Genomic DNA, 22842 nt, shown 5'->3' with positions numbered 1-22842 from the left:
TCACAATATTAACTTTATCTTCCATTTAAATTCCTGCTCCCTATCTCAAGGTGTTTAGTGCCACAGTCTAAGTAGCTTAAAGCAATAAACAAAACTTAAAAAAATCAATTAAAAGAAATCCACTGGGTAAGAAAATAACTCTCGTTGATACCATCACCTGCTCCTCTACAGCACGCTACATAAAAGGTCACTCATTTACTAATTAGAAATAGCTGCAGCCTCTGCAGTTTGTTTGTGAAATGCAGAAAACCAAAGTTTTCATAACCACTTTGGTTTTCATGCAGCTGTTCTTCTGGAGCTTTCACATCTGTGTTATTTCGGCAGGGGAATATAGAGCATTAAATCAGCCCTGCCAACTGTAATTCATTAACCTTAGTGTCAATACCATAGCTATAGCTGAACCCTTGTGAACTATGATGACAACGCAAACCACACTAAGGAAAGGCATTAAAAGGCGTTTAAGTGTAGATGTAGAGTTATGAGTAGATTGGATATTTTTCAAAAGCATTTCTGGCTATTTAAAATATTTGAGATAATTTGAATGTTATCAGAATTAGGGCCTACAAGAGGCAAACTCTGCAATAAACACTGTAGCTGTAATTCCCCAAATAATCCTTTGAAAGATGTAAAAATCCATAGATTTGATTTAAAAACCTGCACTTCCCATGGCAAAAATATAATAAAGCAAATAATAGCAATCTGTAAACAAACATTTCATTCTTTTTAACAGGTTTTAATACATGACAACAGAACTGTCTAACAGAGGATAGAGAAGCACTTCTGTAACAGAGAGATGTACTTTCAATCCTGACAAGACTTTCCTGCATCCTCATTGCACGTATGAATGGCTGCCTTAATTTAAATGCAAATACTTGCAGCAAAGGTGTAGTTGGATACATAATTGCATAGTGTAAAAAAGATGAAGGAGCAATGCGATCACTTCAAGTTGCGGAGGTTTAGACAGACAGGCAGGAGAATAGATGGCTACATACATGCATACATATATGGTTATGATGCAACTGCGAAAACCATGAAGTGGCACTTTGAAAACACTGGAAAGCTCGTGACTCGGTTTATTTGGAAAGCCTCAGGCTGCAGGTCTCCTGGACCAGGAGAGTTCGGCAGAGAAATGAAGGCTGCTCTCACAGTTATAGTCTTGCTTACCAAACGCACAGAGGAGGCAACGCTGCTACTGTGATACTTTTTTTTTTTTTTCTGACATGTCCATTGGCTGGAATCTCTGTGAATTTGTTCACGCTGCAACAGTTGCAGTGACCCAGCGCTGACCCATGGGTGGTAAATGCCAACAGCACTGACTTTGGTTGACATCACGTGACGAGAGTGAGGGCCGTGAACACGGCAGCTGGAGATGACTTTAAATACACTTCCAGACCAAGACCTTCACTCACCAGTGAAGCAGCACACATCAGTTTGTAAGAGGAACACTAAAACAAAACTACACAGACTAGTCGGGGGGGGGTTCACCAACATTCAAAAGTCACACCTACAAATGGACTAATGCAACAGCTGAATGAGTGTTGCTCATTCACAGTGCAGAGATTCTTGGCCAATCTGGTGAATCAAGCTGGCTCCTCTTTGCTCACTTCTTCAAGAGTTACCAAGTTAAGGAGCCCAGATGGACATGCATTAAATAACAGACCCCGATTTTAACAAAGTCTGTTGTGACTATGGACAGAATTACATAACTTGACTTGTCTTTTTGAGGAGGCAACGGCAGAGACAGAGAAAATTATCAAAGAAATATTCTTTCTCTCATTGTGCTGAGAGAAAGAATAGTGTCATTATTGTTGCAGGTATTTGGTCCTAAACCAAAGTTCCTGATACATTTATATTCTGACCTGATGATTGCGCTAGATGAGAAGTCAGGGATCACCAACATGATTACAATTCATCCCGAGGGGGGCATGAATGTCTGTAACAAATGTTATGGTAATCCATACAACAGTTGTTGAGGTGTCAGTCATTTAGGTTACCAACAAAGCCATTAGGAGCCATTGTCTGGGAACCATAAATGTCTGTACCAAACTCTGGCCCAATCCCTCTTCTTGACACATTTCAGTGGATACTTAATAATTTTTGACCTGGTGATGGTACATGAAAAGTCAGAGGATAACCAAAGCTATTAGGATTCACCCCCTGGGAACCATGAATGTTTGTTCATTGGACAGATCTTTCAGTCTGGACCAAAGAGGTGTACTGACCAACTGACCTGACATTGTCATTCCTAGAGTCACTCTGCTACTGTGGCTGAAAATAAACTAACCTCATTTTGAGACCCATTTAAAATCCTTTAAGGACCCAATTTTTGACACTGCTCCTTCGGACTACAATTGTGCCATAGCTGTACATATTTAAGCCCAACAATACCAGAACACTAAAAGCCCACCAGTTTAAATCAAATGCAGTGAAATTACAGTAGCCTACTTAAAATGTACATTTCTGTTGGAAATTATCTTTTCATTTGACATCAAAGCTTGAAGGATGGTCTCCTAATCACCAAACCAACTTGGACATGGATTGAAACACCAAAGACAATCTACTTTAAGTACTTTTAAAAAGGTACTTGTAAACTCAACTTAGAAAGAAATCAGAGACCATAACTTCGCTAGATTGGATGTGCCCTTGAGCAAGCCCTTCACACCCAACTGGTCAGTGGTCAAGAGATCAGACAGTGGTTATACTGGGCAGCTTCAAAATGTAAGCGTGTGTCACTGTGTGAGTGTAAATAGGGTGAAACTACTCATGTTAAATAAAGGTGTGAGTTTATGCCCATGCTGTTCATCCTCTGTATGTGTGTTTTACAAAATCAGTCAGCTTTACAGCCCATCAGGGACTCCGGCTGCAGCAAAGTCCATTGTTGGAGCCCAATTTTCAGATGACTCCCTACATCTATCTTCATTTTAAGCAGCGTTCTGGTCTCTCATGAAAAGATTAATTCTGAGCATTTAACAAATTCTCTTTTTTCACACCAGCAGAATATGTTCTGAGGCAATGTTTTGTTTTTTTACTTCTGCTCTTCTCTGCAGGGTAGTCGGAGGAGAAAAAAAATTATTTTACAGATTTTAATAAAACCTTTTTACTGATCCACAGATTGTTAACTGAATGAGCTTTGTCCTGGTTTTAGCCAGTGAACATTCATGATTTCACTTTCATCATGGCGATTTAAAGCTGCTCACGATGTCCAGAGACAAGGATCATCAAAATTCCAGATTCCCCAGTGTGCGAGCCACAAAAACATTCAGCCTCCAGTGCTGCTTTTTGCAATACCAAAGTCTATCCAGTGTGCTGTCACAATTAAGAACAGTAATATTCCTTCAAACGTTTTTGTCAGACAGGGAAATAGTGAAAAGCTGCTTTCATGAGGTCATCAGATGTCTGTGTCGCCTGATTTTTGAAAATTTCTCAAACCAATAAACCGAAAGTCAAGTCCAACTGGTCAGTTATGCAAAGTTTACTGCTGAACCACAATGATCAGCTATGGAGGCGGTGTACCGTGAGAGAAGAACGGTTTCAACGTAATGTACCTTTAGTTTGCGTGCAGAGAGATGAGCGAGGCATCCAAAGGCTTTGTCTCATTCTGTGGTTGGCTACTGTCCCATAAATTTTACCAACGTTGTAAAAGTTAACCATTAGTTGTTGTTTAAAATAGTGGGACATAATTCTTCCATAAGTTCACATAATTTTAAAAATATTCCTCATTTCATGGGACCATGTCTCTGCTACTGCTGTCCAGTGAACAGCAAATGGTTAAGCACTTCTGGCAAAGGCAGTTTGACATTATTAGTTGTGGAAGAGAAAAGCCATTCAGTTTCCAGTGACCCTCCTGTCACATGCTCACCTCTAACTTCTACTGCTGCCTCTGGGTAGCTGTACTGCATCACAGTGCGGGATGGCTGTCTGTAAGAAATAGATTAGATATGACATAAACTTCAGTTCCCATTGGACTTGTCTATGTTTCACATAAACACATAGACATACAGTATGTTCAAGAACAGACAGCGGAACATACTGTAGAGCTGATGGCCAAATAGTAAGATGTCTAACATCAGAAGGAAGAAAACTACGAACACAAGCCGCTCTATCATTGAACATTATATCTCTTTACATACAGTATGTGCAGCGAAGCACAACAGACTTCTATACAGATGTAGTTCATTAATACTGTAAAAGCATCAATCCTCTTTCCAAAATAAAATCATTATGATAAATAATTCAAAATAAAATCAGGTGCTATAACATCTGTTTGGTGCGGTTCAAAGAAACTGGTGTTTGTGTCCTTTGGGTTGGTTCATTTAGGCTGGTATGAAAACTCACCGCACCAAGACAACCTGAGAAGGTGTCAACTCTGGTGTCATCTGTTGTGCGAATGCAACGTTGACCAAAATAACTCAAAAGCTAAAGAATTTTTATTTTATTTCATCAGTTGATCATGGCATCTGTCAAGGAATTAATCTCCTATACACAGTCGTTGTCAAAGATCATTTGTTACTTCCTACATGGCACTGATTTGAAAACCTTTGATGCCCTCAACATATTTGACAAATTACTTGACTTCAAATAACTTTTGTTATTTCCCCATCGGCGTCCTTCATTGAGACTACAATGCAAACTATTGGTTCATTATTTCCAAATCTGACTGTCTAGAAACCAAACAAACTTGCGCCAAAAATTGTTGACATTTGGGTGATAGATGTGCGAGCACAAATGATAACTTATACCTCTTCTGTGTTGTAACCCCAACAGTTTAAGAAAGGAGAAGGGTCCTTTCCTGCTGCTCTTCCAAGGATAGAGTGTGTCGAATCCTGTACAAATTGTAAAGCCATTTATGGCAAATTTGTGATTTTGGGAGATAAATAAAATTGACTGGACTTGACTTGGGAGAATCGATACTGTTTATTTAAAATCAAGAAATCTTCATCACTACAGTCACATTTGGGACAGTAAAGGGTTGTTCAAACCCACAAAAATTGTTAAAAACTACTTCCAATATTTCCACTTACACTAATTTAAGAGAAGGTTTGTATGAAATGAATTATTTGTTGTAAAGGTGTAGGAAAAAGGAAAAACCTGAACAAACAAGTGGAGAAACAAAAATGCAGATGCTTCAACACAGGATACGAGGGCTCGCTGAACGGTTTGATGTGTATTAAAACAATGTGAATCGTACGCTACTGAATTGGTACAGATCCAGCCACCTAGAATTGGCGGCTGGGCCATGTTAGGGCCCAGGCAGATCCATGGCTGAGCCCAGCAAAGACTTGGCTGTGTTTTCGTGAAGGAAACGCCTTGAACTGAATGAATGGGCGTGTTTACAGTGGAATCTAGACAAGCTCTGTCAGGACACAGGAGGAAAAGGGGAGACTGCCGAGAGGCATTCGGTTGGGAGAGGCTGCCACTATATCAGGAGAGATCACCCACCCAACTGAACACCTCTGGAAGGTTTTGGAGCTACATGTTGGACAGCGCTCTCCACCACCATCATTAAAACACCATATGAGGGACTATCTTCTGGAGTTCATCCCTCCAGTAGAGTCAAACAGACTTGGATAATCTCTGTAAAGGGACATTGAAGTAAGAAGACCTTACTGAGACACTAGAAAAATTAGAAAACAACTGAGGGTGTTTGGGTTTAAGAGTTTAGAACTGGAACTACCACAAACTCTAGTATTTGAATTGCATTATTACTGTAATTCCTTCTTAACTATCTTCCACTGTAGGAGCTCTCCTTCTCATCCTTCCTTCCCTTCCAGGAAATACAATAAATCTCTAGTTAGTCTGACAGTGTGCAGTTAAATGCCAGAGGCAAACGCCACGATGGATTCACTCAACGCGGGGTGATTGTGTAATCAGGGCCTCTCATTTTCTACACAACAAACAAACAGGGAACTTCTCCGCTTTGGAGACTTATTTCTTCCTTTTCAGATTACTGCATACCAACACTCCCAGCCTGTCTCTCTCATTTCCTCTTAATTGTGATTCAATCAACCTCTTTTTCCCCCTCTATTATTTGTGTAGTGTTTATGTATTCATGGGACATTTCTGTTTTCTCTCCTAATGATGTGCATTTCAGCTGTTCAATCACCCTCTCTCTTTCCTAAACATGCTCTAGTTATTTTTTTTGCTTGGCCTCTCTCTCTTCCCTAATTACACTATTTGTCTGTTGTTGTATTGACCTCTTTCTCCGTCCTGCTCTGGGTAGTTATCATTCCAGCGGACTATTCGGCCTCTTGTCCTTTCCCATCTATTTTCCTGTCAATCTATTCCAAGTCACTGCCTCAAACCTCCTTATTTTCCAATCTAAGCTCTCTCTGCTCTTGACACTGATCTAATTTCATGTCCACATAAGAATGTATGTGTCCCAATTGCCAGCGTAAAATGTTGCCATTTCACGTTTCAGCAAACCACAGATACATTGAATCTGTACATGATTTCAAACGTGGTGGTTAAGGTCTGGTTAGGTTTAGGCATAAAAACCACTTTGTTAGGAAAAGATCATGATTTAAGTTAAAATAGCTGGTTTTGTTGCCACAAAACGGCTACAAATGTCCTGACGAGATGCTCAAAACAGTTGAAATGCGAAGCAAACAGTATCTCTGCTGCTTTTGCAACTCCAGCCATCTGACTACCGAACACGCCACCATCCGCCCCTCCTCCTCTGAGCATGAAATTTTGCTCTTAAGTTATTTTAACTACGTCAAAAATGTTTGATACATTTTATACAAGCGTTGATATGATACGTATCTTATGTATTTAAAAACGTAGAGATTCAATGTATCCAGAATCAGAAATACTTTGATCCCCGAGGGGAAAGTCTTTGTTACAGCTGCTCACTATCACGTCACACAGGAGAAGAAGCACTAATAGAAAAGAAATAGACATAATAAGTAAGTCTGCAATCAAACTGAAATATGATACACTGTGGTTTGCATAAACATAAAATGGCAACATTTTATTCTGGTGAATGGGCTGGAATGTTGTTTCTGAAGAGTATTCTGTTGATTACTGGCACATAAACAAAAATTCCCTGTTCATGTCAATCAAGCTTGTTTGCCTTTGATGAAAGTTTTAATTGAAGGTGTTGCAGTTAATCTAACCACCTTCTTCAGTTGTGTTATTGTGATTAGTCCATTACTGGATCAGTTGATCCACAGGAAGTTAATTGACAACAATTTTGATAACTTCTCCAGAAAAGAAGAAAACATCTTACTTCAAATGTTCTTGTCCAGTGATTTTTCATTCAAATTTCTTATTTTGAAAAGCATGGAACTGTCGTGGTGCCGAGCAGGGAACTCGGGGGAAAACAATGGATTGGACCCAAATGCAGACACGTAGGCTGAGCTGGTGCAGTCTAACAGTTTAATAAATGAAGAGGCTTACATTGGTAACAGGCAGGCAGTGGTCAAAAACAGGGGACCAGTCCAACAGGCAAACATAAATCCAAAGAACAGGCAACAAATAATCCAAAATGCAGGTAGAAATTCCAGAAACCAAGGCAGTAAATCCACAAGGCACACAGGGTAAGGGCTAGAAAGCTTGACACACACAGATGAAGGTCAACTGACAACCAAGGAGTAAAGACTAAATACACAGGTGAGAGCAGGATAACTAGACACAGGTGAAACTAATTAGGGTAGGGCAACCAACAAAACTGGAGGGAAACGAAATCAAAGACAGGAAGTAAAGCTACAAGACACATAAGGGGAGGAGAGTATTTCAAAATAAGACAGGAAATAACTATACACAAACCCAAAACCATAACAGGAACTAAACATTTTTGTCATCACTGGCATTAATCTAAACTGTCATAATCATAAGAGGTATGAACCTCCCTCCTAACTATCAATCTTATTTGGGTTCAGATGTAAAAATGGATTAAAGGAGGGTGTTTGTAAGTTTACATTAATCTTTGTAAAAGCTGCCAGTTTTGAAGATGTTTATTTATGTCTGTGATGAAAGAGAATGACAGACATCCAACAGTATCTTCTCTATGCATTTCTCGACAGTTTAACAGTTTAAAATCACTGAAGCAGCAGGCAGAGACAGGAGGAAGAAGAGGAGGAGGAGGAGGAAGAGGAAGCTGGGGAGCCGAGCTAGAAGGGCAGGTACTGTACATGCCTGCTGCCTCTGCTCTGTTCCCCACACCTCACATTTCCACTCTCTGTCAAAGACAGACAGAAACAAGGCGAATCGTATTCCAGAGGGAAAGAGACAGAAATGAAGAGAGGAGGGCAAGAGGATAGACGGAGTAAAGAAGAGAGAGAGAATCAGAGAAAACAGTGAGAGAGAATGTCCAGGTGGATTCTTGAGCAATGCTGTTTAAGACGTTTGCCATTCATGCTGTTAAATCGTAATGAGTAGTGTCAGTGAGTGGATACATAAGGAAAGAAATCGGATGAGATGCAGTGAAAGAAAGAAGCTAAAGTTACTTGATGAGCATGATGGATAGATCGACGAATAGATGGATATTTGTTGGATGAAGGGTGGATTGATTATTGATAAATGGATTAATGGATGACTGGATGGACAGATGATGTATCGATGGACTGACGCGTATAGATGAATGAATGGAGGAACGAATGGATGGATTATAGTTTGATAGATCAATAGGTGGATGGAAGTATGAACAGACAGATTTAGATTGAGAGAAGGAGAAAATCAAGTATCCTGCACATTGCACTAAACTGTTATTTCTCCCATCCTTCTGAAGGAAGGAAAGGAAAGGAAAAATAAAAGCGTATCTGCCTCCTTTCCCTCTCTGAAACACACACGCACTCCTCCTGAATAATTTACACCCACTACTTCCTCTCCACACTAATCTGTCACCTCCTCTGCTTCTCTGTGGCTTGTGTATACATGCTGTGTGTGTATTTGGGTGTGCATGTGTTTGTGAGTTCATTTGCATGTGTGCGAGTGTTTTAGTATCTGTGTGTGTGTGTGTGTGTATGAAATTAATAGGGTGATGCGCATGGGCAGGTACTGTACGTGCTAGTGTTTGTTGGTTTCGGAAGTGGCCTCTCAGCGCGGCTTAGGCACACACAGACGACAGCATTTTCATTTGAAAGTAGCTCAGCTCGGCTCAGGACTCAAACCACCGCAACATGACAGCACAGAGCTGCTGGCGCACAAAACACCACAACTGCTCTGAACTCGGTGGAAACTCATCTCACATCCTGCAGGACAGGACAGTTTTTCTCTCAATGGAAAGTAAAAAAGTTGAAATATGGTCACCTGCAATATATAAATATACATCCAATCTGATAAATCTATATTAGTTGATTACTCAATTAGTCTATCCACAGAAAATTAATCACCATTGCAACATTTGCTGGTTCTCTGTCATATATAAAAGTAATTCAAATATTTTTCAGACTGTTGGTCAGGCAAAACAATATTTTTGAAGATGGCACCATTAGCACTGAAAAAAAAAATGTACACAATTTTTTAACACTTAGACTAAACAATGAATCGATCGAGAAAATAACTCGCAGATTAATCGCCAAGGCCAATAGTCCAGTCTCCTATGATATGCAAATCTGCAAGCGCAACCACTATATAAATACCTGCTGCATTTGTTTCTACAGTCACTTTAATTACGACGGATTTGTGCATGCGCGACAAATTCAGTTAAGTTTGCCATAGACACCGGTGTTACAATTGACCTCGCAATGTTAACAAAAGTGAAAAATAATTCACGTATCGTGTATCTGCCCTGTGATTCAGATCTGCTCCAACATTTAACGGGTTCTTCCTTGGCCCATGCTACAAACTTTTAAAAAGGTTTTAAGAAAATCGGGCCAGTAGTTTTTCTGTAATCCTGCTGACGGACAGACAAACAAACAAACGGCACCGAAAACATAACCTCATATTATTTGGTTTATCAATCAAAACAACCACGTCATCGCCATAAGAATGGATAATCAACCACCACTCAAGTAAAATCAATACTGACATAAATATTTAGCTAAAAAGAAAAGACAAATTTAATGGGTTTTACCAAACATATTGTACATAAAGCCAGGTATATACACACACACACACACACACACACACACACACACACACACACATACACATACTTGCCCACTACATACAGACGTTAGGATCATACATTTGAAGCCATTTAAACAATGGAAAGCAAAGCAATGCAAAGCAGTGTGTTCCACCATAAAGCACATTTAATCCAGACACTATAATACAGCTACAAACGCCACAGGCGTCAACTGACTAGATGCAAAATGACTGAAGCCAAGAGGGGACTGTGGGACGACACAGAGAAAGTTAGATCTTCATTATACATCGTTAATGTTTTTATGATGTGGTCACGTAACAGTGTGATTTCTCCCAGGGGTGCTCACAGCTGTCTGTGGGTGCCCAAACTCCCAAACACAGAATCTGCGCTTACGACTGCAACAGTGACTCCGTCTACTTCCAGTCAATAAAAGCTTTTACATCTGCTGCTCTCAACACTCAGTGTATCTTTGACAGGCAAAATCTTCTGCTGCACAGGAACTGATGCATTTTACATTAACAGCAGCAGCAGTAAGAAATGAACAGAGGAGGAGCTGGATGCTTGGAATTAACTGATAGTCAGGTGATTTCTGGGAAATGTAGTTCAGAAACTCTTGATGTTTTCAAATGGAAATTTAACGATACTCATTATACAGACCCTGCAAATTTAAACTTACCTACATTAATTGTTGAATCAAAATGCTATTTCTGCTCCAGAAATAATTGATCTAAACATTTATGCACTACAACACAAATACGACAAAATTAACCATGCCATTCCCCAGCAATGATGCAATTTCAGTAACAAATGTTTTCATGGCCAGTCTAAAAATGCCAGATTACAGCATTTATCACCCAAATCTGATCTGTGGAGTGAAATTTATCACAAAAGCCTCCTGTCCTGTGTGAAGGTATATGCCTCTGAGACTGGGTTTCTTCTGTCTGTGAATTCACACAGCTAACGCTGAATAATTTAGTGAGTTCAGTATTCACAGCTGAACAGGGTCTCAGACAGGACTGACGTGGAGCTCCATGAGGAGACCATGTATAGTTTAGACTGCTGTTTTTATTTAATTTTATGTTTTACTATGCTACATGTACTTGTTTATTTCTACAATGGCTGAAAGCCTCAGCTCCACTGCTGTAGACTAATGGACACATTATACATTCTGTTTGCACTGTATTTATGCTGCATTATCACATGAAAGGTATGTTTAGTTTATAATAAAGCAAATTTATGCTTCTGCATAAACAGACAGACATGTAACGACATATCAGAGATATTGCATCATGTGGAGAACACAAGAGCTGTGATTGGTCAGTTTGGGCTGCTTTGTGTTACCTTATGTTCCCGATGAAGGTTTGATGACAGTCATGAGAACATGGAGCTGGTGGAGTGATGTCATTTTCAGCAGCACCACGCATGTTTGTGGGTTTTCATCCATATAGCATAGCCATTTCTAGTATAAACCTTCTTGCTCTATCACAAGTGAATGAAAAAATGTAAACACGATTACTTTGAGTATAATACATGCACTGCTCAGTAATCTCCTTTTCAATAATGCTACACACTGTATATGAATTTTGTGATCTAGGAAAGCCATGGGAATGCAAACCTACCCCACGCATTGATTGCTGCTCTCTATCAAGTGAATTAAACAAGATAAACACGATTACTTTGGGATTATAATGAATGTGAGACACGTACGTATATCTAGTACTGTGATGATGCTGCGACAGTCAAGTTAAATACACTGCACTAAAAAGCAAAACTGTTCCAGCCTGTGGTCATGACTGAGAGGCTAAGATGTCTCACATAAAGGATTTGACTGACACTTACAACATGGAGGCTGAAGGCTCTGTGTCTGCTCCTCAGAAAATATCTTTTTGTCTGACTGCCTCTCTGGCTGGAACAATGGTTTGACCCACAGTGACACAGCTCAGAGGTTGCTGGCTGACATGGCAGATTATTAAAAATATATATATTTTCAGGTGCTGTAGTGTTGGACAATGAAAAATTGAGGAGTGAAGGTTTAAGCAGGTGGATGGATGTTCTCCTTTGACACCAGAGGATGGCATTTGTATCTCACCTCAAATCAATGGTCAAATCTTTGGTTACAGTTTTACTAAGATGGCAGTTTCTCTTAAATGAAGTGCTTCAGTTGCCTAAACTAACCCATATCTTAACTGTTCACATACTGACTCATATTCAGATGGAGGAGATAAAAGGAAGCTATGGCTGAGGAACTATGGAGGAAAGAAGATCGAGATTGTTATGGGAGAGAGAAGAGGGGTTTAGCAGGCGCTGGGTTGACTGACAGATTGGTTACATCAGCACTTTGTAGACACACTGGGACCACAGGAACAGATGAGATGGTATAAATCATTAGAAAACAGGACGGGAGTAGAGAGTGTTGGGAAGAGGGAGTGCTGAAGATCTGCTACCATTTGTCATCTCTCACTAAATACCACTAAAATACTATTATTGCTACTACTAGTAGTAGTGAGAAGAAGAAGTAAAAGAAGAGAAAGTAAGAAACAATGTTTATTTTTGTAATACATGCATATGTTTATATACTACTAATTTCCTTTGCCAAATGTGTTTTGGAGGAAAAGTCTGGATTACACTACGTAAGTCATGAGAAGAAGGTCTACTCAGGACTCTGTTTCCATCCTGCGTCCCATGTATTTCTAGCTTTAGATCAAGGTTTTGCATAAACATCTAATGCTTCAAGTCAGTGTTGACTTTTTCAATATTTAACCAAGACCACGATCTTTCCCTGGCTTTAACGCCCTGAAAGGGTTATCATGCTCTAGATATGCTCTAGATATGTATATATAAATGTAATTATTTAGGAAATGGTTGCGTTTCCTTTCTCAGTCACAATCCCTTGTCCTTTTGGAATACACGCAATTTTGAATGCATAGTTATAGTGTCAAACTAGTTTTAGATGAAGCACTTTTGCTAAAATAAAAAGTCATGATGTGATGATGAGGTTTGTATAAGGCAGCTTGTTTTTAAGCATGTTTTTTTTATCTTCATTTCTGACAATTCATAAACATGAGGAAACATAAACCATTGCCATTAGAGTAAAGTGATTATATAACAGAAAAGGATTATGTAAAAGTAAAGAACCAAAAAACAACATAATAAATAAGGGGGCAAGAAAACACGTTAAAACTGTTACATCAGTTCAACAGTCGGAAGCCAGATCAGTTTTGTACTACAAGCGGTTTGGATTATAAAACAACAAAAAGCTTTCTGAAATCTGATCCTTTAATCTATCCCTTCTTACTCCTCGACAAAATATCACACCTCCCCCTTCTGCTCAACAGAAATATGTTTAGTCTGCTGATTTATGCATGCAAATGTAGGCACAGTGTCTTTGGGGTGGTATTTAGGAAATTGTGAGACTGACTGTAATGGGGTGGGACTGAGTGTGTGTGTGCAGATGGCTTATTTGTAAAATGGATGTGAACTAAAATGTGGCTGTGTCTGTGTACATAGTTCTGAATGAACAGTAATGAGGCTCCAGTATAATGGCAGCAGCAGCTCCTGCTGAGATCTAACAGGTGACCATGAAGTCACATTATAATAACATTTTACGCCGCCCACGGAGCTTCTCAGGGGACACACAGCAGCTACTGGACCCACCGGAGACGCATCACTCCTGAAGAGCAGAGTTTTCTGCTGTCATGTCCAGGGTCAATTTGATGAAGTCAGAAGATTTCTATCTGCAGCGTTTATGGTCTCCATACAGAGTAGTCCATGGTCGGATCATGGTTTCCCAGTGGATGTTCATTATTGTTCCCCAAATGTTTTCATGTTAGGATTTCATATACCCTGGACCACAGAGACAATTTTGTAGTCTTATCCCAGAAACCTATGTGACGTCTATGGGTACAAACACGTTGTGTTTTTAAAATTCTGTTTTATTTCTTCGAAATATGAACATTTCACAGAAGAGCCAGACAGAAGGTGTAACGTTATGGTTGTATTTTCCGTTTAAAATAAAACAGGTGTAAGAATATTTCCTTTCTTTAGCCACACTTCATCCTGTCCGCTTCTCTAAAAAGTGTTGGACAAGAAAACAGACCAGCTCAGCAATAAGAGCACTAGTCTTAAAATATAGAATAGCCTATGACATAAAAAAATTAAAAAGATGATAAGGTAACTATTCACGCCACACCCAGTCCTCAGGCCCAGATGGCCTGGGCTTAGCCCCAGACCATGTCAACTCCTAAAAGCACCCCTGTGTATTCTTAATAAATGTTTTAGTTTCCTAAGTGATTCTCTTTACTTATCCACTGTATATGTACTGTACACTGGAGCTAGGCCGGTAAAACAGCCAGAACGATATATCAGTCAATATTATCTTATTGCAGATATATTACTATCGGCGTGTACTGTATGTCGTCAATAAGTAACAAGAAATTGCAGTACAGAGATGTCAAACTAGGTTTCTATAGTTTGTCGACCATGGGAGTGAACTGTAAAATACTGTAAAATGGTCACAATTAAAAAAACCCTCAATAATAATAATAATCTAAGGGGTCCGTATCAAGATTGTTAATTTTATTTGTGTTTATGTTTAAAAAACATTACTAGCGAATATATCTAATTTTTTTAAACTCCTAAATATCGATATCACTATCATCATAAAAATCGAGTATGGGTCGGGCTGTACTGTACACTTGTCCAATCCACTCATGTGCACCAGAAATGTCTTTATTCTGGCATCTCCTGCTTGAGACGTTATACATTTATCCCTCTGCAATGATTCAAGACAAGAAACAATTAATGCCAAGGATTTGTTGTGTTTCTGTGTCATATATGACTGTAAACTGAATATCTTTGGGTTTGGAGTAATGGTCAGATAAAACAATATGAAGATGCCACCTTTGGCTCTGGGAAATTATAATAGGAATTTTATAGTAGGAAAATTTCCTCTCTGTCTGTTTGGCTAAATGATAAACTGTATTTAAGAGACATTAAAGCAACATTAACACCTATTTCATGACCTGACACACAGACAGATGCTAAACCAAGCTTCTGACTCCGCCCTGCCCCCGAGGTCAGCAGCGTCAGTCATCTTCTAGCTGCCGTTACAGGCCTGAAGATAAGTGCCATAATTGACATCTATGAAACACGTGATCTATCAAGCCGTGGCATATCTCAGTGCCCCCAAAGCTAAATGATGAATGCTAATTGACATCAAAGTATATGTGACTTATGGGACATGCTCTGTATGTAAGACACACGATTTATAATATACGACAGGGTGCTGCAGGCAGGAGGTGGTGCACATCTCATGGAGGGAACTTTGTATTGACATAAGTTCTTTCTCTTTGCTTTTCACACCTTCGATGGCAATGAAGTAGGTGATATATGACTTGTCAGGTTGCAGCCACAGGGGAAGCTGCGAGGAGCACTATGATTTAGTTTTTAGGTACAAACCCCTATTTGCATTGTCTGGCTTTGTAGCTTATAAAAACAATGAATGTGTTTTAGAATGCACAGAGATAAATCAATGCGGATAAATGCTTTTTGTCAGAAAAGTCATAATCAGTGTTTGATGTTCTCTTTATCTGGAATGCATATCATAAACAATACTGATAACATCGTAAGATTTTATACTGCTATCATGAAAAAGTCATAACTCTATGTATGATGTAACTAATACTTTACTGAAACTGACACTGTGGGTCATCTGCTATGTCAGTCTTTCATTTCACTGTTTTTATTCCTCTATATGCATCTTGAATTAAAGTGTCTTTATTTTTTATCTATGCACTAAATAAAAGAAAGTCATGTGTTGAAAAATCAGGTAATAAAGTAGCTCAAATCAACGTGTCAAACGCCCTCAGAGTGTGTTACAAAGACACAGCAGGGTTTTACACTCCATTATCCCCTCTGATATCATTAAAGAAACGTAATGCACCATAAAACAAATTCTACAAAACCATCTCCTCTTATTCTCACACACTTTCCCATAAATTACTCTCTGTGCCATGAAAAACATGGATTATGACGACATGGTTCAGTGGAAACCATTTACTTGACATTCAACTGTAGTTTGCAGAAGTTGTTAGGAATGTGACATAAGCTCAGCCAACCATACTGGAAGGCTCAGTGGAGGGTCTGGAAACAGAGTGATGGAGGGTTGAAAACAATTTGTTACCAGCAACATATTGGTTTGTAATAGTAGGAGGTCATATGAACACGCTGCATTAGATGAGATTAGAAAGCCGTACAGCCTGCTGTGGTGCAGGGGAATGGTGGTATAATAACAAGTTGATGTTGCCAAATCCCTCGGCTGCTGAGCTCCATCCTGCCAAGCCTGGCTGTAGAGGATTTCAGCTCTTATCTATTAAAAAGAAGACCAAACCTGTCTTTTAGCATTTTGAAGTATGGGCACAGGGCTGGATTTTTTTGGATGACTACCGAAGATTGTTAACGGCTACAACAGGCCCAAACCTGGCGAAAACACAGGGAAAGACGTGCATCTGAGTGAGAACTTTAAAGTTCTAATCCTCAAGAATTTCATTACTTCAAATTATGTTGATAATCAGCGTTTTTGTCAGCATGTATTAATGTGCAATCATCTCTCTGCACAGTAGTTTTTATTGTTATTGGCAGAGTCTGCCATTCTCGTGCAGGATTCAAATTACCTTTGCAGGGAATTCACAGGAAACAATGCACGGCTGTACTTTAACGTTACAGTTTATCTAATTGACAGAAGACCCCCTGTTCACTGATTGCTCTGTACAAATATGTTAGAACTGTATTACGTTACTGCCAATCCAATGCTTCACATTAAAAGTGTTCAACCGGCAAAACACGGGGTGAAACACGTTGCCACCAGTAACCACAGGCATCACTAAATCAATCAGGATTCAAATGTTTTTTTAGGATTATAACTTTAATTTTGTTCATGTCTTTGTGCCTCTGTACTGACGAGAACCTGTCTAAGTCAACAGAGATGAGAAAAGTCTATGGGAGTGAAGACATTACATGAGGCCTGTACTCTGCTGTGTTTTCATGGGTTTAGAGTTACAGATTAGATTTCATCTGAAGTGTAATTACTGTAAGGAGAGTCATGTGTTCCCGATGGTTAATGGCAGGATTACAGTTCATGAAATTAACATGGTCACTGTATGTCCTCATAAATACATCAACAATCGATCGTACTCGTACAGTACGTATGAGCGGAAATGGCCGGCAGTGGCTGCAGGGTTTATGTTCAACTTAATGTAGTCAGCAGCAGTCTTTAGAAATCTGCTGATATTTTGCTATTATCAGTCTGGTGGCCAAGAAGAAGCTCCACTAGAACAGTTAATGGAAAACCTCCATTACATATTTTTACACATCATTACATATCATCAATCTGTAACGTTCCGTGCATTTTAGAAGCTATACTTTTTGATAAAGTGCTATAATTTAGCTTTCCCCTCAACCAGTCATGTGTGCATCCACTTCAGTTAGTCATTTCCTACATTTCCTAGCGTATAACTGCTACTGAGACTGAGGTTTAGGCACCCAGTGCGTGTAGGTAGAGAGGGCTTGGTTGAGTGTGTAAGCAAAATGGTGACTGTAAAAAGATGCCCTTACTGTTTAATTTGTATTATTATGAGATATCTGCAGACATCTAAAGGCAAACAAGCCTCTACATCACGTAGGTGTCTAAATGCTGCGAAGCAGTGACGAATCAGAGTGGACAGAAGGTGGGACAACAGTCTGTGTGGAGGAATAATCAACTGACCAAAATGTCTTTTTGACCCAACCCAACTCTCTTAAAGAGTGTGGGTGCCTTTGTAAACTTCTGACTTATTCAATAACACACAGACATGGATTTCCTGGCACAGATAGTGGGAATGTCACATGTACCCTGGCACATTAGGTTGTATCCAAATTGTGCACATCTAACGACACAGAACATCAGTCTTCCAGTTAAGTCCAACTTAGAAAAAGTATGACAAGAAAAGAAAAAGAATGTCGCTGACATTTACATTAACACTGCCTGCAGGCACACGGAGGGGTGATCATTATGTATGACTGTGCTGTAAGAGTTTTATTGATATTTATTCATACCTCTATTACTGCTGTGCAATATCCTCCATCTCATTATAAATAAGCTACACTTAACTTGGCAGTTCATGCACTATTACCTTATACCGTATTATTATCATCAACCGGTAAACCCACTGTGTACTTCACACTTATTTTATTTTATACTTATACCCACTTGATACTTAATTTATCTGACCTGTATTATAGTGTATTATATTTTTTGCTTAGTACTTCTCTTCCTGTGTGCACTGACGTGACAGTGAGCTGCTGTAGCAAAAGAGTTTCCCCTCAGGGATCAATAAAGTATTTCTGATTCTGATTCTGATTTTTAATTTATCATTGGAATGCTATTTCAATGTTATTTAAATCTTCTTCTTCTTCCTCCTTCCCTCTTCCAGCTCCAGATGTTTACAGTTTCAAAGTCATCATCTCCTCCCCCTCTCCTTCTTGCTCACTTAACATCTAGATTGCCTTAAAGGGATGTCCCCATAAGGTTTTTTTGGCCCTGATCCTGATCCCGGTCCTTTAACATTGTCCGATACTTATATTTACCTAAATGTTGATTAATGTATGTATCTGACACATTTAAACAACAGCATACCTGACGTTTTACAAGCTACTTGATCCAAATACTTAAGAGATGAGCTTCAATTACTGATATGATAATAAGGAAAGTTTAACTAGAATGTGACTCCTGCAACTGACGTGAGGCTGGAGAGAATCTTCACTTCACTTCAGTGGGGCTTTATTGGCATGGGAAACAGACATTAACATTGCCAAAGCAAGTGTGAAATAAAAACATACATAAACAGAAGAAATGTGATATTAAAATATATGCAGATAAGTAAGATAATAATAATAACAATAAATTGCAGACTTGCAGTTAAAAAATACAAATACAAATAAGTGAAAACTACATAAACACTGCAGTATTTTTTTTTATGAATGTGTGTGTGTGTGTGTGTGTGTGTGTGTGTGTGCAGGTCATTCACTGTCCCTCAGGTTGCGGCATGTTGATGCGTCCTGGGCAGCAGGATCGGCCCTGTCTCCTTCTCCTCGGAGTATTTTTAACTTTGAAAGCTCATTTAGCTCTTTGAAATCTGAGATTACAGAGCTGAACTAAATGTTCCTCATTTCATTGAATGTTGTACACTGTAGGAGGAAGTGCATCTCTGCCTCAGCCTCACCTGTCAAACAGTGACCACATATTCTGTTTTCTTTTGGTTGTCATGATTTTTTGTGTCTTCCTTTTTCGATTGCCAGTTTGTGGTCACTGAGCCTGTCCTTGGTTAGGATCTGTCTCTGCTTTCTGTCTCCGACAGCAGAGAGATATTCTGCCAGTTCTGAGTTCATAATCTCTTTTTAGGGCCAGATAACTTTCTGATCTACTTTGGCTTTTAGTTTCTTCTTTCCAATGTTCCAAGTAGGTTTCATTACATTGTGTTATTATTTGGTTTACTCTGACTGGTGTTTGGAAAGCAGAGCTGTTGTGAGACAGGACAGAGTGTGTCGGGGGGGACGACTCTTTTCTGGGCTCAGTTCTTGGGTTTGGAGGGCTTTGGGATGGAGGGTGTCTAGGGGGCTGGAGAATCACTCTGTTGGAGCTGTGGGAACTACAGAAACATTCAGTCCACTTGCAGTTGTACAGTGGTGTTACAGAATGATGCTTCTTTTACCTCATTAACAACCTTTGGCTGAGTATAAACACCGGCCTGCAGAGAGCACATGAACCTGACAACAAGTTTGATTTTGGTCTGTTATCAACTTACTCACGAAATTCACGTTAATCAGCGTCAGCTGATAGGATCTGCTGCTGGTGACGTTCATTCATAAAAAGTCATTTTAACCGGGCAAAGTGAATGTTTTGTACACTGAGCTTTGCTACTGAGAAAGAGACAGGAGAAATAATGGATGTGTTACCGTCAGAGCTTAGCAGGTTTTGCCAACCCGGGTGTCAGAACAGAGTCAATCACCGGTGCAATCAAATCATTTTTCACATTCACACACCATCATTTTCACTCTCATATGCAGTGAAATGCTCGCAGTGTAAAGCTGACTGTCATTTCAGCTTTATATTAGCCCGGGTCGGTCCTGATACCGATCTTTAAGATCGGGTCGGGACATTGTCTTTACAGTTGCGCAAATATAAAATTGAGAAAAATAGGGGCAAACAAATACAGAATGGCTCATTCACACTCATCCACCCGCAGCGTCTCCTCCCCTCCTTTGTGTGATCAAGCTATATGGGAGGAATTAGTTAACATTTAGCCTCAGTGATACTGTTAGCTCAACAAAAGGTTGATGATTAAATAATCAAAGTTCAGTCTGGTAGATGGTGGTGCTTTTTACAACTTTTAATGTTGGAATAAATTTACATTTAAGCCACCTTTTTGACAAATGCAGTTTTCTTTGTCTGCTGAAAGGGCAAATCTATCTAATCTAACTGTGGTACCTTTTACATAAAAATTTTCCACATTTTAATATAATTTTTATTGGCCAGTCCAAAAATCTCCTTTCTCTCCTTCCACACTTTGTGGTCCTGCAAACTGTAAAAGCACCATAAAATACTTAATGCATTCATTCACAGACACAGATTGTAGCAGTGCCGTCATTGTGTCACTACAAAACTTTAGTGCAGTGTTAGGTAAATACGGACAATTACTCTTCAAGTCTCTAGCATTTAAAAAAAGCGCCATAAATCCTTAGTGATGTCAACCACTTTGTCTTTTACTGCACACACCGTTTACAGTCAGTTTGGGGAGGAGCAATATTATATTATAGAGCTCTTACACATCTGTTTGTCATCATAAAAGCCAAAAAAAGGAATTAAGTTTTGTTTTCATCTTATTTCTTTCTGATTTGTAATGACCTGTCAATGGTAAACATATTTTATTAACTTTATTAAATGAATGCACCCTCAGTGTGACATGACAAATACTGAGACTGAAACACAATTAGTATGATGTCTCACTTCAATACACCAAACAGATTAGCTGCCAGATGATTTCATGTCAATGAGATTCAAGAGCAAACATTTGCCTTTAACTTCAGTGCACTCACTGTGACTGCACAGAGAAAACAAATGGAAGCCATTTTTAAATAAGCTCCCCACTTTCAAGTGTTTGGACACATTAATATTAAAACAGTCGCTGACACGGTCTAGCTGTGTAGCTTAAACAGATGCTTTGCTTTCACAGTTACCTCTCACTGATTTCCCCCCAGATTTTCCAAGGACACAGTTGAGCTGGATGAGTAGCAACAGTGATCTGTCATCCATGTTTGTCTCTGAGCTCCACAGCAAGAGAAAATGACGTGTTTTAAAATACTTTCTTTTTGTTGTTGCAGTGATTTAGTCAACCTTGAGTTTCTTAATGCACCGGAGGAATATAAAACTCTGTGTCCTCCACAGGAAGCATCTCACAGGAATCCACTGAAATCCAAATATGTTACTGTTGGAAATTACAATTTACAAGGACTTTAGATCCACAGATTAAATCAATGATATTTGAATTTGTTCTAGTTTAAATACATAATAAATACATCTGAATATTTAGTTAGAAATCTAAGGTAGCACTGTTCGATCCCTGTAAAGAGAAACTGAGTATAACCTGGATTAAATTTAAAGAACATTTTCTGCCTCTTTGCTTCAGGAAGTTCTTAACTTTCTGCTATTTTTGCTCTTAGCTGTTACTCCTCTCCTCCTTCCTCCTGCCAGTTTTCCCTCCCTCCTGGTCTTCCTGTGTTTTCTCTTTGCTCCTTTATTAATCCATCCTGCTATGTTAAAATGTTTCCTGCTACAGCAGTTCAGCAGGCTAAGGTGCTCTCTGTGTCCTCGCAACATTCATTTGCTTTCATTGTTGAGAAAGGAGCATTATCATTATCATTTGCACATCATGTACGGGTGCCAGTCTAGTGGAGCCTGCACAGTGACTCTGACCTGCAACATTTCAACACCAGCTGGATGAGGAAGTTAAAATGCTTGAAACTTTTAACCAAATGCTGTCATCACTGTGTATAAAACTAATACGATTAAAGCTCTATGGAGCAGGATTTGTGTATGAAAGCACATAACACATCTTCCTCTGCTCTCCTCTCTGCAGTCGGCCTCGCTCAGCTCACTTCTTGCATAAACACACATGATAGCCTCATGAAGCATGACGTTTTGTACCACGAAGCCAAGAACCAAGAAGATTTACTGTAATCAACAGTGTGTATCACCTGGTGAGGTGACATATCCTTTAAAATATCTTCCCTGATGTTGCTTAGAAACATATCACCCCGCCTTCACCACTCACTGCTGGACTGATGAGGTGGAAACTCTCTGTCTCTGTCTATTTTTCATTTTGTCCGAGGTGAAGCAGCTGGAGAAGATGTAAATGGCTCTTTGTACACATGCATACATTATGAATGCTCCCTTACGGTTTGGTTACTGGTGTTATACCACAGTTTCATTTTAACACTAGACAAGTAAATATATATACATTATTCCCCAAATCCAGGATTTCAACACTCACGTTTTTAACATTTATGGAATCCATTAATGATCTAGTCAAGGAAAAGCTACCTAAGTAACTAAGTAACTAATGAACTTAGGTTTATTCACAATGTTGATTTGCATATTGGCATAATGGCATTCACAATATACTTCATACTACAGAATCAAACTATGTAAAAATGTAAGGAAAACAGGAAAGAAAACGTGAGTCTGCACAAGGAAAGACTGAAAAATCACTATCAAAATT

General features: G+C 39.2%; 1 protein-coding gene across 7 annotated transcripts in view; it reads right to left on the bottom strand.

Annotated features, from left to right (window-relative positions):
- The window catches only part of slc8a2b (solute carrier family 8 member 2b), a 165196-nt gene that overhangs the window by 82236 nt on the left and 60118 nt on the right, over nucleotides 1-22842 (bottom strand). For 2 of the 7 annotated variants that reach the window (XM_044202644.1, XM_044202647.1), the window contains exon 3: nucleotides 3860-3918. The exons of the other annotated variants lie outside the window; for them this stretch is intronic. The gene's annotated coding sequence lies outside the window, so the exon portion shown is untranslated. The remainder of the gene's footprint in view (nucleotides 1-3859; nucleotides 3919-22842) is intronic. 7 annotated transcript variants of the gene reach the window in all.

Source organism: Siniperca chuatsi, linkage group LG7 (assembly GCF_020085105.1).
Source record: "Siniperca chuatsi isolate FFG_IHB_CAS linkage group LG7, ASM2008510v1, whole genome shotgun sequence".
Taxonomy (NCBI): Eukaryota; Metazoa; Chordata; class Actinopteri; order Centrarchiformes; family Sinipercidae; genus Siniperca; species Siniperca chuatsi.
This window is presented reverse-complemented; position numbering and strand designations above follow the sequence as displayed.